This window comes from Papio anubis, chromosome 19 (assembly GCF_008728515.1).
Source record: "Papio anubis isolate 15944 chromosome 19, Panubis1.0, whole genome shotgun sequence".
Taxonomy (NCBI): domain Eukaryota; kingdom Metazoa; phylum Chordata; class Mammalia; order Primates; family Cercopithecidae; genus Papio; species Papio anubis.
In genome coordinates, this window is record NC_044994.1 from 8,053,032 (window position 1) to 8,065,483 (window position 12,452).

Consider the following 12,452-nt stretch of genomic DNA (forward strand, 5'->3'; position numbering starts at 1 on the left):
GGTATTACAGTTAACACAGATTTATTTTCATAGCTGTCACATTATTAGTGTTCTAGTCTTACTACGCACCACTCTCCCCCTACTCTCCCCCAAAAAAGAAAAGAAAAGTTATTGCATTCTGTTTTACATTATTATCACCGGTCAAATCCCATTATGTCAAAATAGGTCCCCTCTAAAGTTCAGCTTTATTCTGGCTTTTAAATAGGATAATCTGCCCTCCTATATTGCAGAAATGTAGAAAACCCCTTTGTTAAAGAACTAAATGGAATAGATTTATAATATTTACCTGGAAGAAAATAATTATAGTTCCTAGGAATTAGAAACTACCTCCTTAAGTGGGAGAGATTGATGCTTGTTCAATTTCAACTATTTTTAGCTGCTAAATTTGGTATTTTTCTCTATTTCTTATGTTGCTTTTTTATTTCTCAAATTTAGACTTAAATCTGTTGACTTCCTGTGAAGATCTTTTCCTTCCTTACATCTTGTACATATACACATTTGTGTTCCTCCTGTACTGCTAACATAGTTTCATCATCATTTTGTTAAATCAAAATTCATTGTTTACAGAATTGCAATTATGTAAGTTGTTTACAGGATTGCGATTATGTAAGTGCTGTTGCAGCTGAGCCACCTAGCATACTATGATGTATTTTCCTTGCTTGCAAGTTGTTTCCCTGCAGTTAAGAACTTTTGTTTCCTTAGGTTTTTATGTGTATACCAGTAATTCCACCCTAAACTCTGTGCTAGTTGTCTAAGTCTCCTGTCCTTATGTCGGTTGTAAAGTATTCTATCATTTGCATCTGTTTGAAGAACTTCATCTCAGAGAGGGCTGGGCCCTGATGTTCTGGGCCTCCCTTCACCATTATCCTAGAACTCCATTCTTGAATTGGATTACCAAGTCTAGATCTCCCCCATGATTGTTTAGCACCATGCCCATAGTGCTGTCTTGTGACAGCATTCTCCTGAGATCTACTTGTTTAAAAGTGTGTGTAGCACCACCTCCCTCCTACTGGCCATGTGAAGATGTGCTTGCTCCCCCTTCGCCTTCTGCCATGATTGTAAGTTTCCTCAGGCCTCCAGAGAAGGAGAAGCCTGTACAGTCTGCAGAATTGTGAGCCGATTAAACCTCTTTAAAAGTTACCCAGTCTCAGGGATGTCTTTAGAGCAGTGTGAGAATGCAATAATTCAAACACATCCTCAATTGGAAGAGTGAATGAGAGGTGAACATTATAAGGTCCATTTTACCTTCATGCTTTATTGATGGTTTGGCTGGGGGTAGACAATAATTTGTAGGGAAGTGAATAATTTCATGTTTCTGCATAGTTAGGGCTTTCTGAGCACTTTTAATAACACCTAGCCTGGGGAAAACTAGCCTGGGAAGGGTAAAATTGAGTAGCCAGAGACCTGCAGAAAGATTTAGAGACTTACCTCCAAATGCATTTAAATTTCAAAGGGGGATGACCCCAAGAGCCAGTTATTCATATTCCAAAGGATGGGTAATGACTAGGGAGCAAGGGTTTCTCTGCTCCTCTCAAATAATGATAGGGAAGCTGGTGGCCTGTATAAGCCCCCCAGATAATTTCAGACAGATTCTCATATATGCAGGGTGACGTGGCTTTCATCATGTTTCGTGTAGATATTGGACATGGGGAACTCTTGCAGTGATTGCTATAATAGCAACTTTGATTTCTGCTCCCAAAATCTCACATTTACTTTCAGGATAGAAATTTGAGTACAGATATTAAAACTTTATAATAAACTTTTAAAATTTTGAAAATATCTTGAAAAGTCTGATGCCATTCACAGTTTTGATCCTTTATGTGCAACCTATGTATTTTTCTCTCTTTAAAGCTTGAAGAATCTTCCTGTCACCCCCTATATTCTAAAATATGGTGACGTTTCCTAGTGTGGATGTACTGGAAACTGGTAGGTCCTTTCAATCTGGAAAATATGTCCTTCAGTTATTCTGGAAAGTTTTCTTGAATTATTTGTGATTTCCTCATTTTTTTTTCTTTTTCCTAGACGAGCTCTCTAAATTTCTTCTTATTGTTTATTTTTCAGCTTTTTGTCCTCATCTAATTTTTGAGAAATTTTCTTAACTTTATGTTTCTAACATTTATATTTTTAAAAAAATTATTTTGAAATAATTTTAGATTTAAGAAATCTTGATCAGAAAATAAGTAGAGAATTTCCCAGTGAACTTCTTCTATTGTTAGCATCTTACATAACTATAGTACAATGATGAAAACCATGAAATAAAATTGATGCAATTCTGTTAATTAAACTACAGTCTTAATTTTGGATTTCACCCTTTTTTTCACTAATGTCCTTTGTCTGTTATTAGATCCAGTCCATAATTTCACATTGCAATTATTTCTTACGTTTCCTTAATTTTCTCCAATCTGAAAGTTCCTTATTCTCCCCATGTCTTTCATAGTCTGGATACTTTTTGAACAGTACTGGTAAGTTACATTTTAGACTGTCTCAATTTAGTTTGTCTGATACTTTCTCATATTACATTGAAATTATGCATTGTTTGGCAAGAAGACCACAGATGCAATGTGCCTTTCTCTTAATTTATCTTAACATTTTTGTGTATGCTCTCCAGATTTCTATGTATATATATATTTATTTTTATCATGCTTCTTTCGTTAAATGGCATAAAACAAAACACCTTTCAATAACAATATCCTTGCATAGTATGCTTTTTATTTCTGCATAATATACCATTGTTTGGAACTTGCCATAATTTATTTAAGCCTTTGTTTTAACTGTTTTTATATGCTTAATGCTTTGTGTGTATAAATCATACTACTATTACTAACTCTTTGTGCATATCTCTGTGAACAGTATATATCCTCGGGATAGATCTTAAGAAGTAGACTTAGTAGGTCAATATAGATTAAAAATTATAAGGCTTTGTTATCCACAGCCAAGTTGCCTTTAAAAGGTTATTATTTGTACTTCTTTCAGCTGTGTCATACTTTTTTTAAACATTCACACTAATGTGTATTCATACTAACATCTGTGAATACTATGGGAGACCAGAATATGCCTTGTTAACATACAGAAGTTTGTTGAGCAGAAATCAAGAAGAGGCAGATAAGGAAAGCTCCCTGACCTCCCTCTATTTGTTTAAAAGCAGAGCATAGATTTACAAAGACAAAAGGTATCCTGCTGCCTTTTCCTGCTGTTCTGCCAGGGAGAGCAAAGTTAACTACCGACAACTTTAGCCTCTTAGCCTGGTGATGGCACCAGAGGAATCTACATTAACAAGCTTTACTAACCAGACTTTATCTGCCAGTTATTTGCCTTCGCCCACACTGCTACCTCTAAAGATGCAAAGTTCTTTCCTTTTGACCTGTTACTTCGCTAAAAATGTATGGGTCTTTGCTGAAGATGCTACATAAGTTGGAATTCACAGCCACCTCTTTGAAAACTACTCATTTTCTGGGTGTCTCCCACGTCTGTGTGAAATATGTATGTTAACAAACTTATGTTTTTCTCTTGTTAATCTTTCTTTTTGTACAGGGGTCTTTTCCAACTAAGAACCTATGGAGGTCGAAGAAAAATTGCTCTTCCCCCACAATACATTTACAAAAAAATGTAGTGCTTTTAACATTTTATATTATAGGAGGTATTAAAAACATCAGTTGTTAATGATAAAATGGAAGAATCTAGGAATAATTTAATCCTTTTCTTTAAAGATAGAAATCTTCCATCTCCATCCTATCACTTTATCTGTCCCTAACTGACTAAAACTTTGTGAAAGTTAGTTAAACATGGTGGAATAGCCCTTTCAGTTGTTTCCTGGAGATATATCCAGTATATATCCTAATATACTTTCTCCTACAGACAGATTCATTGGGGTGTATATGTTTTCTACAAGAAATTTTAAATTCTATTTGTATAATAATAATGAAAAGTAATACCAAATATGTTTGGGAAGACCATCTTATAAACAAGAAATAACTGCCAATCACTTGCAAATCCCACATTTTTTGTGCTTAGGATTGTATAATGTCTTAGTCCTTTTGTACTGCTGTAACAGAATACCACACACTGCGTAATTTAAAAAGAGGAGAAAGTTATTTCTGTTTTGGTGGCTGGGAAGTGCAAGATCAAGGCATAGGCATTTGGTCTTGTGAGGGCCCTCTTGCTGCATCCTGTCATAGCAAAAGGCAGGAGGGCAAGCAAGCTAAATGATGTGTGAAGGCTCTTTTATGAGGGTCTTAATCCCATTAATGAGGAATGAGCCTTCATGACCGAATCCTCTCTTAAAGGCCCCATGTCCTAATGCCATCACAAAGGCAACACCTGAATTTAGGAGATTAAGCTTTAACATGAATTTTGGAGGAGACATACATATTCAAACCATAGCACATATACAACAAAGAAAGGTACTATCTATATTGTCATGGAATAATAAGAAAACATGATGGAGGTAGATTCCATATGTAGAGTTGCATTCTTGCAAATGGCACTGAACAAATGAAAGTTTGGTTGTGTTAATAAAAAACATTGACAAAGTAGCATCTATCTTAAGCATTTAAATGTAAGGCATTTCAATGTACCTTTATTTACCTGCATTTTGATACAGGGTCAAGGTCTTTTATGTGAGCCCAGTATCTAGATTCCATAATCTATTTTTTAAATAGTTCATACTCATAATACTACTGCTTTTTTCAAATGGAGAGAGAACTTAAATCCATTGTGAAACAATTATTACATCTTAGATTTTTGAATTTTGGGGGGTCAATATTTTATATTTGTCTCATCTATACATAATATAACAATTTAACCATTCAGTTTTTTTCCAATGCATCCAACAGATTTTTAAAATGGAAGCAACCCTTCTCTTTCTTCTCATAATTATTTATCAGTTTGGGAAATATTTAATTAAATTTCATATTTAAATTAACAAGTACAACTGGCATACCATGTCTGGGGTGGAAATAGAGGAAGACAACAAACTCTTGGCAGGCATGCAATTCAATTTATAGAGGCAGACATATGTGAATGTTCTAGACAGTAGCCCACTAGCCATGAGCTTATTGTGGGCTATAGGTGTCAGACAAGGGAATATATAGTGTCATTTATATCAGAATCATGTCATATTGTGAAGAAGTAATCTATTTTCAGCAAAACACATCATAATTCAGCTTTAATTCATGTTCATTTGAATTTTGTTGGTTTCAAAATTTGGTTTGTTTTTAATTGGAAATTTTAGTACTTGAGTTGTTACAAGCATAAGAATTTATAGTTGGTTTAAGTTGAATATGTTTAAGTAATGTTCTTTTTTGGGTGGTTGACAAACAGGTATTTTATCTTTTAAATTTTTTATTTTAATTTTTGTGAGTACTCAGGTGAATATATTTATGGGAGACATGAGATGTTTTGATACAGGTGTGCAAGGCATAATAAGCGCATCATGGAGAATGGGGTATCTGTGCCCTCAAGCATTTATCCTTTGTGTTAAAAACAATCCCATTATACTCTTTTAGTTATTTTTAAATGTACAATTAAATTATTATTGACTATAGTCGCCCTGTTGTGCTATCAAATGCCAGGTCTTAGTCATTCTTTCTAACTATTTTTGTACCCATTAACCATCCCCGCCTCTACTCTTGACCCCCACTACCCTTCCCAGCCTCTGGTAACCATGCTTCTATTCTTTATATCCATGAGTTCAATTGTTTTGATTTTTAGATCTCACAAATACATGAGAACATATGATGTTTGTCTTTCTGTGCATGGCTAATTTCACTTAGCATGACTACCAGTTCCATCTATGTTGTTGCAAATGACAGGATCTCATTCTTTTTTATGGCTGGATAGTATTAATACTTCATTATGTATAGGTAACACATTTTTGTATCCATTCATATGTTGATGGACACTTAGGTTGCTTCCAAATTTTGGTAATTGTGAACAGTGCCGCAACAAACATGGCAGTGCAGGTATCTCTTTGATATACTAATTTTCTTTTTTTGTGGGTGTATACCCAGCAGTGGGATTGCTGTGTTATATGGTAGCTCTATGTTTAGTTTTTTGAGGAATCGCCAAACTTCTCTCCATAGTAGTTGTACTAATTTACATTCTCACCAACAGTGTACAAGGGTTCCCTTTTCTCCACATCCTTGACAGCATTTGTTATTGCCTGTCTTTTGAATATAAGTCATTTTAACTGGGGTGAGATGATATCTCATTGTAGTTTTGATTTGCACTTCTCTGATGATCAGTGATGTTAAACACCTTTTCATATCCCTGTTTGCCACTTGTTATGACTTCTTTTGAGAAATCTTTGTTCAGATCTTTTGCCTATTTTTTGATCTTGTGATTAGATTTTTTTTCCTATAGAGTTGTTTGAACTCCTTATATATTCTGTTTTTTAATCCCCTGTCAGGTGGGTAGTTTGCAAATATTTTCTTCCATTTTGTGAGTTATCTGTTCACTTTTTTGATTGCTTCCTTTGCTATGCAGAAGTTTTTAACTTGATGTGATCCCATTTGTTCATTTTTGCTTTGGTTGCCCATGCTTGCAGGGTATTAAGAAATTTTTGTCCATCTCAATGTCCTGAAGAGTTTCACCAAAGTTTCCTTGTGGTACTTTCATAGTTTGAAGTCTTAGATTTAAGTCTTTAATTCATTTTGATTTGATTTGTGTATATAGCGTGAGATAGGGGTTTAGTTTCATTCTTCTGCATGTGGATATTCAGTTTTCCCGGCACCATTTATTGAAGAGACTGTCTTTTCCCCAGTGTACGTTCTTGATACCTTTGTTGAAAAATGAGTTCATTGTAGATATGTGAATTTGTTTCTGGGTTTTTTATTCTGTTCCATATGTCTGTGTGTCTGTTTCTATGCCAGTACTATGCTGATTTGCTTACTACAGCTCTGTAATATAATTTGAAGTCAGGTAATGTGATTCCTCCAGTTTTGTTCTTTTTGCTTAGGATAGCTTTTGTTATTCTGGAACTTTTGTGGTTCTATATAATTACTAGGATTTTTTTTTTTCTATTTCTGTGAAGAATGTCGTTGGTATTTTGATAGAGATTACATTGAATCTATGGATTGCTTTGTGTAATATGGACATTTAAAAAATATTGATTCTTCCAATCCATGAATATGGGATATATTTTTATTTTTTGTGTGTCTTCTTCAGTTTCTTGCGTCAGTGTTTTATAGTTTTCATTATAGAGAACTTTCACTGCTTTGGTTAATTCCTAGGTACTCAATTTTAATTTCTGGTTATTGTAAATGGGATTACTTTTTAAATTTCTTTTTCAGATTGTTCACTGTTGGCATATAGAAATGCTACTTATTTTTATGTGTTGATTTTGCATCCTGCAACTTTACTGAATTAGTTTGTCAGTTCTAATAGCTTTTTGGTGGATTATTCAGGATTTTACAAAAAGAAAATCATATCATCTGCAAACAAGGATAATTTGACTTCTTCCTCCAATTTGGATACCCTTTATATCTTTCTCTTGTCTGATTGCTCTCGTTAGGCCTTCCAGTACTATGTTGAATAACAGTGGTGAAAGTGAACATTCTTGTCATGTTTCAGATCTTATAGGAAAGTCTTTCAGTTTTTCCCCATTCAGCATGATACTAGCTGTAGATCTGTCATCTATGGCTCTTATTATGTTGAGGTATGTTCCTTCTATACCCAGTTTTTGATGGTTTTTATCATGAAGAGATGTTGAATTTTATCAAATGCTTTTTCAGCATCTGTTGAAGTGATAATGTTTTTTGTCTTCATTGTGTTTTATCATATTGATTTATTTGTGAATGTTGAACCATCCTTGCATCCCAATATGGTTTGGCTCTGTGTCCCCACCCAAATCTCATCTTGTAGCTCCCATAATTCCCATGTGTTGTGGGAGGGACCTGGTGGAAAATGATTGAATCATGGCGGTGGGTCTTTCTCATGCTGTTCACATGATAGTGAATGGGTCTCATGAGATCTGATGGTTTTAAAAAGGAGAGTTTCCCTGCATAAGCTCTCTTTTTGCTTGCTGCCATCCACGTAAGATGTGACTTGCTCCTCCTTGCCTTCTGCCATGATTGTGAGGCCTCCCCAGCCATGTGGAACTGTAAGTTGGTAAGTCCAGTAAACCTCTTTCTTTTATAAATTGCCCAGTCTCAGGTATGTCTTTATTAGCAGTGTGAAAATGGTCTAATACAGTAAATCAGTACCAGTAGAGTGGGGCAATGCTGAAGAGATACCCAAAAATGTGAAAGAGACTTTGGAACTGGGTAACAGGTAGAGGTTGAAACAGTTTGGAGGGCTCAGAAGAAGATAGGAAAATGTGGGAAAGTTTGAAACTTCCTATAGACTTGTTGAGTGGCTTTGCCTAAAATGCTGATAGTGATACAAACAATAAGGTCCAGGCTGAGGTGGTCTCAGATGGAGATGAGGAACTTATTGGGAACTGGAGCAAAGGTGACTCTTGTTATGTTTTAGCAAAGAGACTGACAGCATTTTGCCCCTGTCCTAGAGATTTGTGGAACTTCGAACTTGAGAGAGATGATTTAGGGTATCTGGTGGAAGAAATTTCTAAGCAGCAAAGCATTCAAGAAGTCAGTTGAGTGCTGTTAAAGGCATTCAGTTTTATAAGGGAAACAGAGCATAAAAGTTTAGAGAATTTGCAGCCTGACAATGCGATAGAAAAGAAAATCCCATTTTCTGAGGAGAAATTCAAACTGGCTGCATAAATTTGCCTAAGTAATGAGAAGCCAAATGTTAATCACCAGGACAATGGGGAAAATGTCTCCAGGGCATGTCAGAGACATTTGCGGCAGTCCCTCCCACCACAAACCCAGACACCTAGGAAAAATAATGTTTTTTTGGGCCGGGCCCAAGGTCCCTCTGTGTGCAGTCTAGGGACTTGGTGCCCTCTGTCCCAGCTGTTCCAGCCATGACTAAAAGGGGCCAAGATACAGCTTGGGCTGTTGCTTCAGAGGGTGGAAGCCCCAAGCCTTGGCAGCTTCCATGTGGTGTTGAGGCTACAGGTGCACAGAAGTCAATAATTGAAGTTTGGGAACTTCTGCCTAGATTTGGAATGTATGGAAACACCTGGATGCCTGGGCAGAAGTTTGCTGCAGGGGTGGGCCCTCATGGTGAACCTCTACTAAGGCAGCGTGGAAGGGAAATGTGGAGTCAGAGTCCCCACACAGAGTCCCTACTGGGGTACCACCTAGTAGAGCTGTGAGAAGAGGGCCAATCCTCCAGACCCCAGAATGGTAGATCCACCTACAGCTTGCACCGTGTGCCTAGAAAAACTGCAGACACTTAATGCCAGCCCATGAAAGCAGCCAAGAGGGGAGCTATACCCTGCAAAGCCACAGGGATGGAGCAGCCCAAAACCATGGGAACCCACCTCTTGCATCAGTGTGACCTGGATGTGAGACATGGAGTCAAAGGGGATCATTTTGGAGCTTTAAGATTTGACTGCCCTGCTGGATTTCAGACTTGCATGGGTTCTGTAGTCCTTTTGTTTTAGCCAATTTCTCCCATTTGGAACAGCTATATTTACCCAATGTCTGTGCCCCCATTGTATCTAAGAAGTAACTAACTTGCTTTTGAATTTACAGGTTCATAGGCAGAAGGGACTTGCCTTGTCTTGGATGAGACTTTGGACTGTGGAATTTTGAGTTAATGCTGAAATGAGGTGAGACTCTGGGAGACTGTTGGGAAGGCATAACTTGTTTTGAAATGTGAAGATATGAAATTTGAGAGGGGTCAGGGGTGGCATGATATGGTTTGGCTCAGTGTCACCACCCAAATCTCATCTTGTAGCTCCCATAGTTCCCATGTTTTATGGGAGGGTCCTGGTGGAAAATGATTGAATCACGGGGGTGGGTCTTTCCCATGCTGTTCTCATGATAGTGACTGGGTCTCATGAGATCTGATGGTTTTAAAAATGGGAGTTTCCTGCATAAGCTCTCTTTTTGCTTGCTGCCATCCATGTAAGATGTGACTTGCTCCTCCTTGCCTTTTGCCAAGATTGTGAGGCCTCCCCATCCATGTGGAACTGTAAGTCCAATAAAACTCTTTCTTTTGTAAATTGTGCAGTCTCGGATGTGTCTTTATCAGCAGCATGAAAACAGACTAATACACATTCTAAAGATAAATTGCGCTTGGTTGTGATGAATGATTTTTTTTTTTCCCCATATTGTTGAATCTAGTTTGCTGGTATTTTGTTGAGGATTTTTTTTTAAATCAATATTCATCAGATATATTGGCCTATACTTTCATTTCTTCTTTTCCTTCTTTTTTTTTTTTTTTTTTTTCTGTGTTTTGTTTGGTTTTGGTATCATGGTAATACTGGCCTCACTCATACAATGTTTGGAGGTATTTCCTCCTCCTCTATTTGTCAGAGTAATTTCAAGAGGATTGGTATTAGTTCTTTAAATGTTTCATAGAATTCGGCAGTGAAGCCGTTGGGTTCTGAGCTTTTTTTCACTGGGAGATTTTTTTTACAGCTTCAATCTTTTTACTTGTAATTGGTCTGTTCAGGTTTTGGATTTCTTCCTGGTTCAATGTTGGTAGGTTGTGTATGTCTAGAAATTCTTCCATTTCTTCTACATTTTCCAACTTATTGGCATATGGTTGCTCATGTACCCATCAGTGATCCTTTGAATTTCTGTGGTATCAGTTTTAGTCCTTTTCACCTCTGATTTTGTTTATTTGAATCTTCTTTCTTCTTTTTAGTCTGGCTAAAAATTTATTAATTTTGTTTAACTTTTCAAAAATCAACTTTTTTTTCATTGATCTTTTTTATTTTCTTCATTTTACTTATTTCTGCTCAACTTTTATTATTTCTTCTATTAATTTTGGGTTTGGTTTCCTCATGTTTTTCAAGTTCTTTAAGATGCATCTTTAGGTTGTTTATTTGAAGTTTTTCTTATTTATTAATGTAGGCACTTATATCCCTCTTAGTACTGTTTTGCTGTATCCCATAGGTTTTGGTATGTTTTATTTCCATTATTATTTGTTTACAAAAATATTCAGTTTTCCTCTTAATTTCTTCATTGACCTACTGGTCATTCAGATACATATTGTTTAATTTTCATGTATTTGTAGTTTTAAAAATTCCCCTTGTTATTAGTGTCTTGCTTTATTCCATTGTGTTCAGAGAAGATCTCCTAGACAGTACTTCGATTTTTAAAAAATGTATTCAGTCTTGTTTTGTGACCTAACACATGGTCTATCCTTGAGAATGATCAATGTGCTGAGGAAAATAATATGTATTCTTCAGCCTTTGGATGAAATGTTCTGTAAATCTCTATTAGGTCCATCTTTTCTACAGTGCAGATTAAGTCCAGTGTTGCTTTGTTGACTTTTCCATCTGGAAGATCTGTCCAATGCTGAAATTTAAGTGTTGAAATCTCTAGCTATTATTGTATTGGGGGTCTCTCTCTCTGTTTAGCTCTAATAATACTTGCTTTATATATCTGGGTGCTCCAGTGTTTTGTCCATAAATGTTTACTATCATTATATCCTCTTGCTGTATTGACCCCCTTTTCATTATATAGTGACTTCCTTTGTCTCTTCTTGTAGTTTGTCTTGAAATTTATTTTATCTGATATAAGTATAGCTATTCCTGCTCTTTTTTGCTTTCCATTAGCATGAAATATCTTTTTCCATCTCTTTGTTTTCAGCCTATATGTTTCCTTATAGGCGAAATGTCTTTTTGTGTAGGCAGAAGATCAATGGGTCTTGTTTTTTATTCATTCCGCCACTGTATATCTTTTGAATGGAGAGTTTAGTCCATTTACATTCAATGTTATTATTGATAAGAAAGAACTTACTCGTGCGATTTTGTTATTTGTTTTCTGGCTGTTTTGTGGGCTTCTCTCCCTTCTTTTTTTCCTTTCTGTCTTGCTTTTAGTGTAGGTGATTTTCTCTGGTGATATGATTTAGTTTCTTGCTTTTTATTTTTTGTGTACCTGTTGTATGTTTTTTGGTTTGAGGTTACAACGAGGCTTGCAAATTCTATCTTATAACTCATTCTCTTAACCTGATAACAAGTTAACACTATTTGTATAAACAAACAAGCAAAAAGAAAACTAGTAAAAACTCTACACCATAACTTTGTCCCCCTGCTTTTAAACATCTTTTTTGTTTCTATTTATATCTTATTGTACTGACTATATCTTGAAAAGTTGTTGTAGTTATTATTTTTGATTGGTTCATTGTTTAGTCTTTCTACTTAGGATAAGAGTACTTTACACATCATAGTTACAATGCTATAATACTCCATGATTTCCTGTGTACTTGCTAGTACCAGTAAATTTTGTACTTTCAGGTGATTATTTATTGTTCATTAATTTCTTTCTTTCTGGTTGAAATACTCCTTTTAACATTTCTTGAAGGACAGGTCTGGTGTTGATAAAATCCCTCGACTTTTTCTTTTTCTTGAAAAGGTCTTTTTATTATTATTA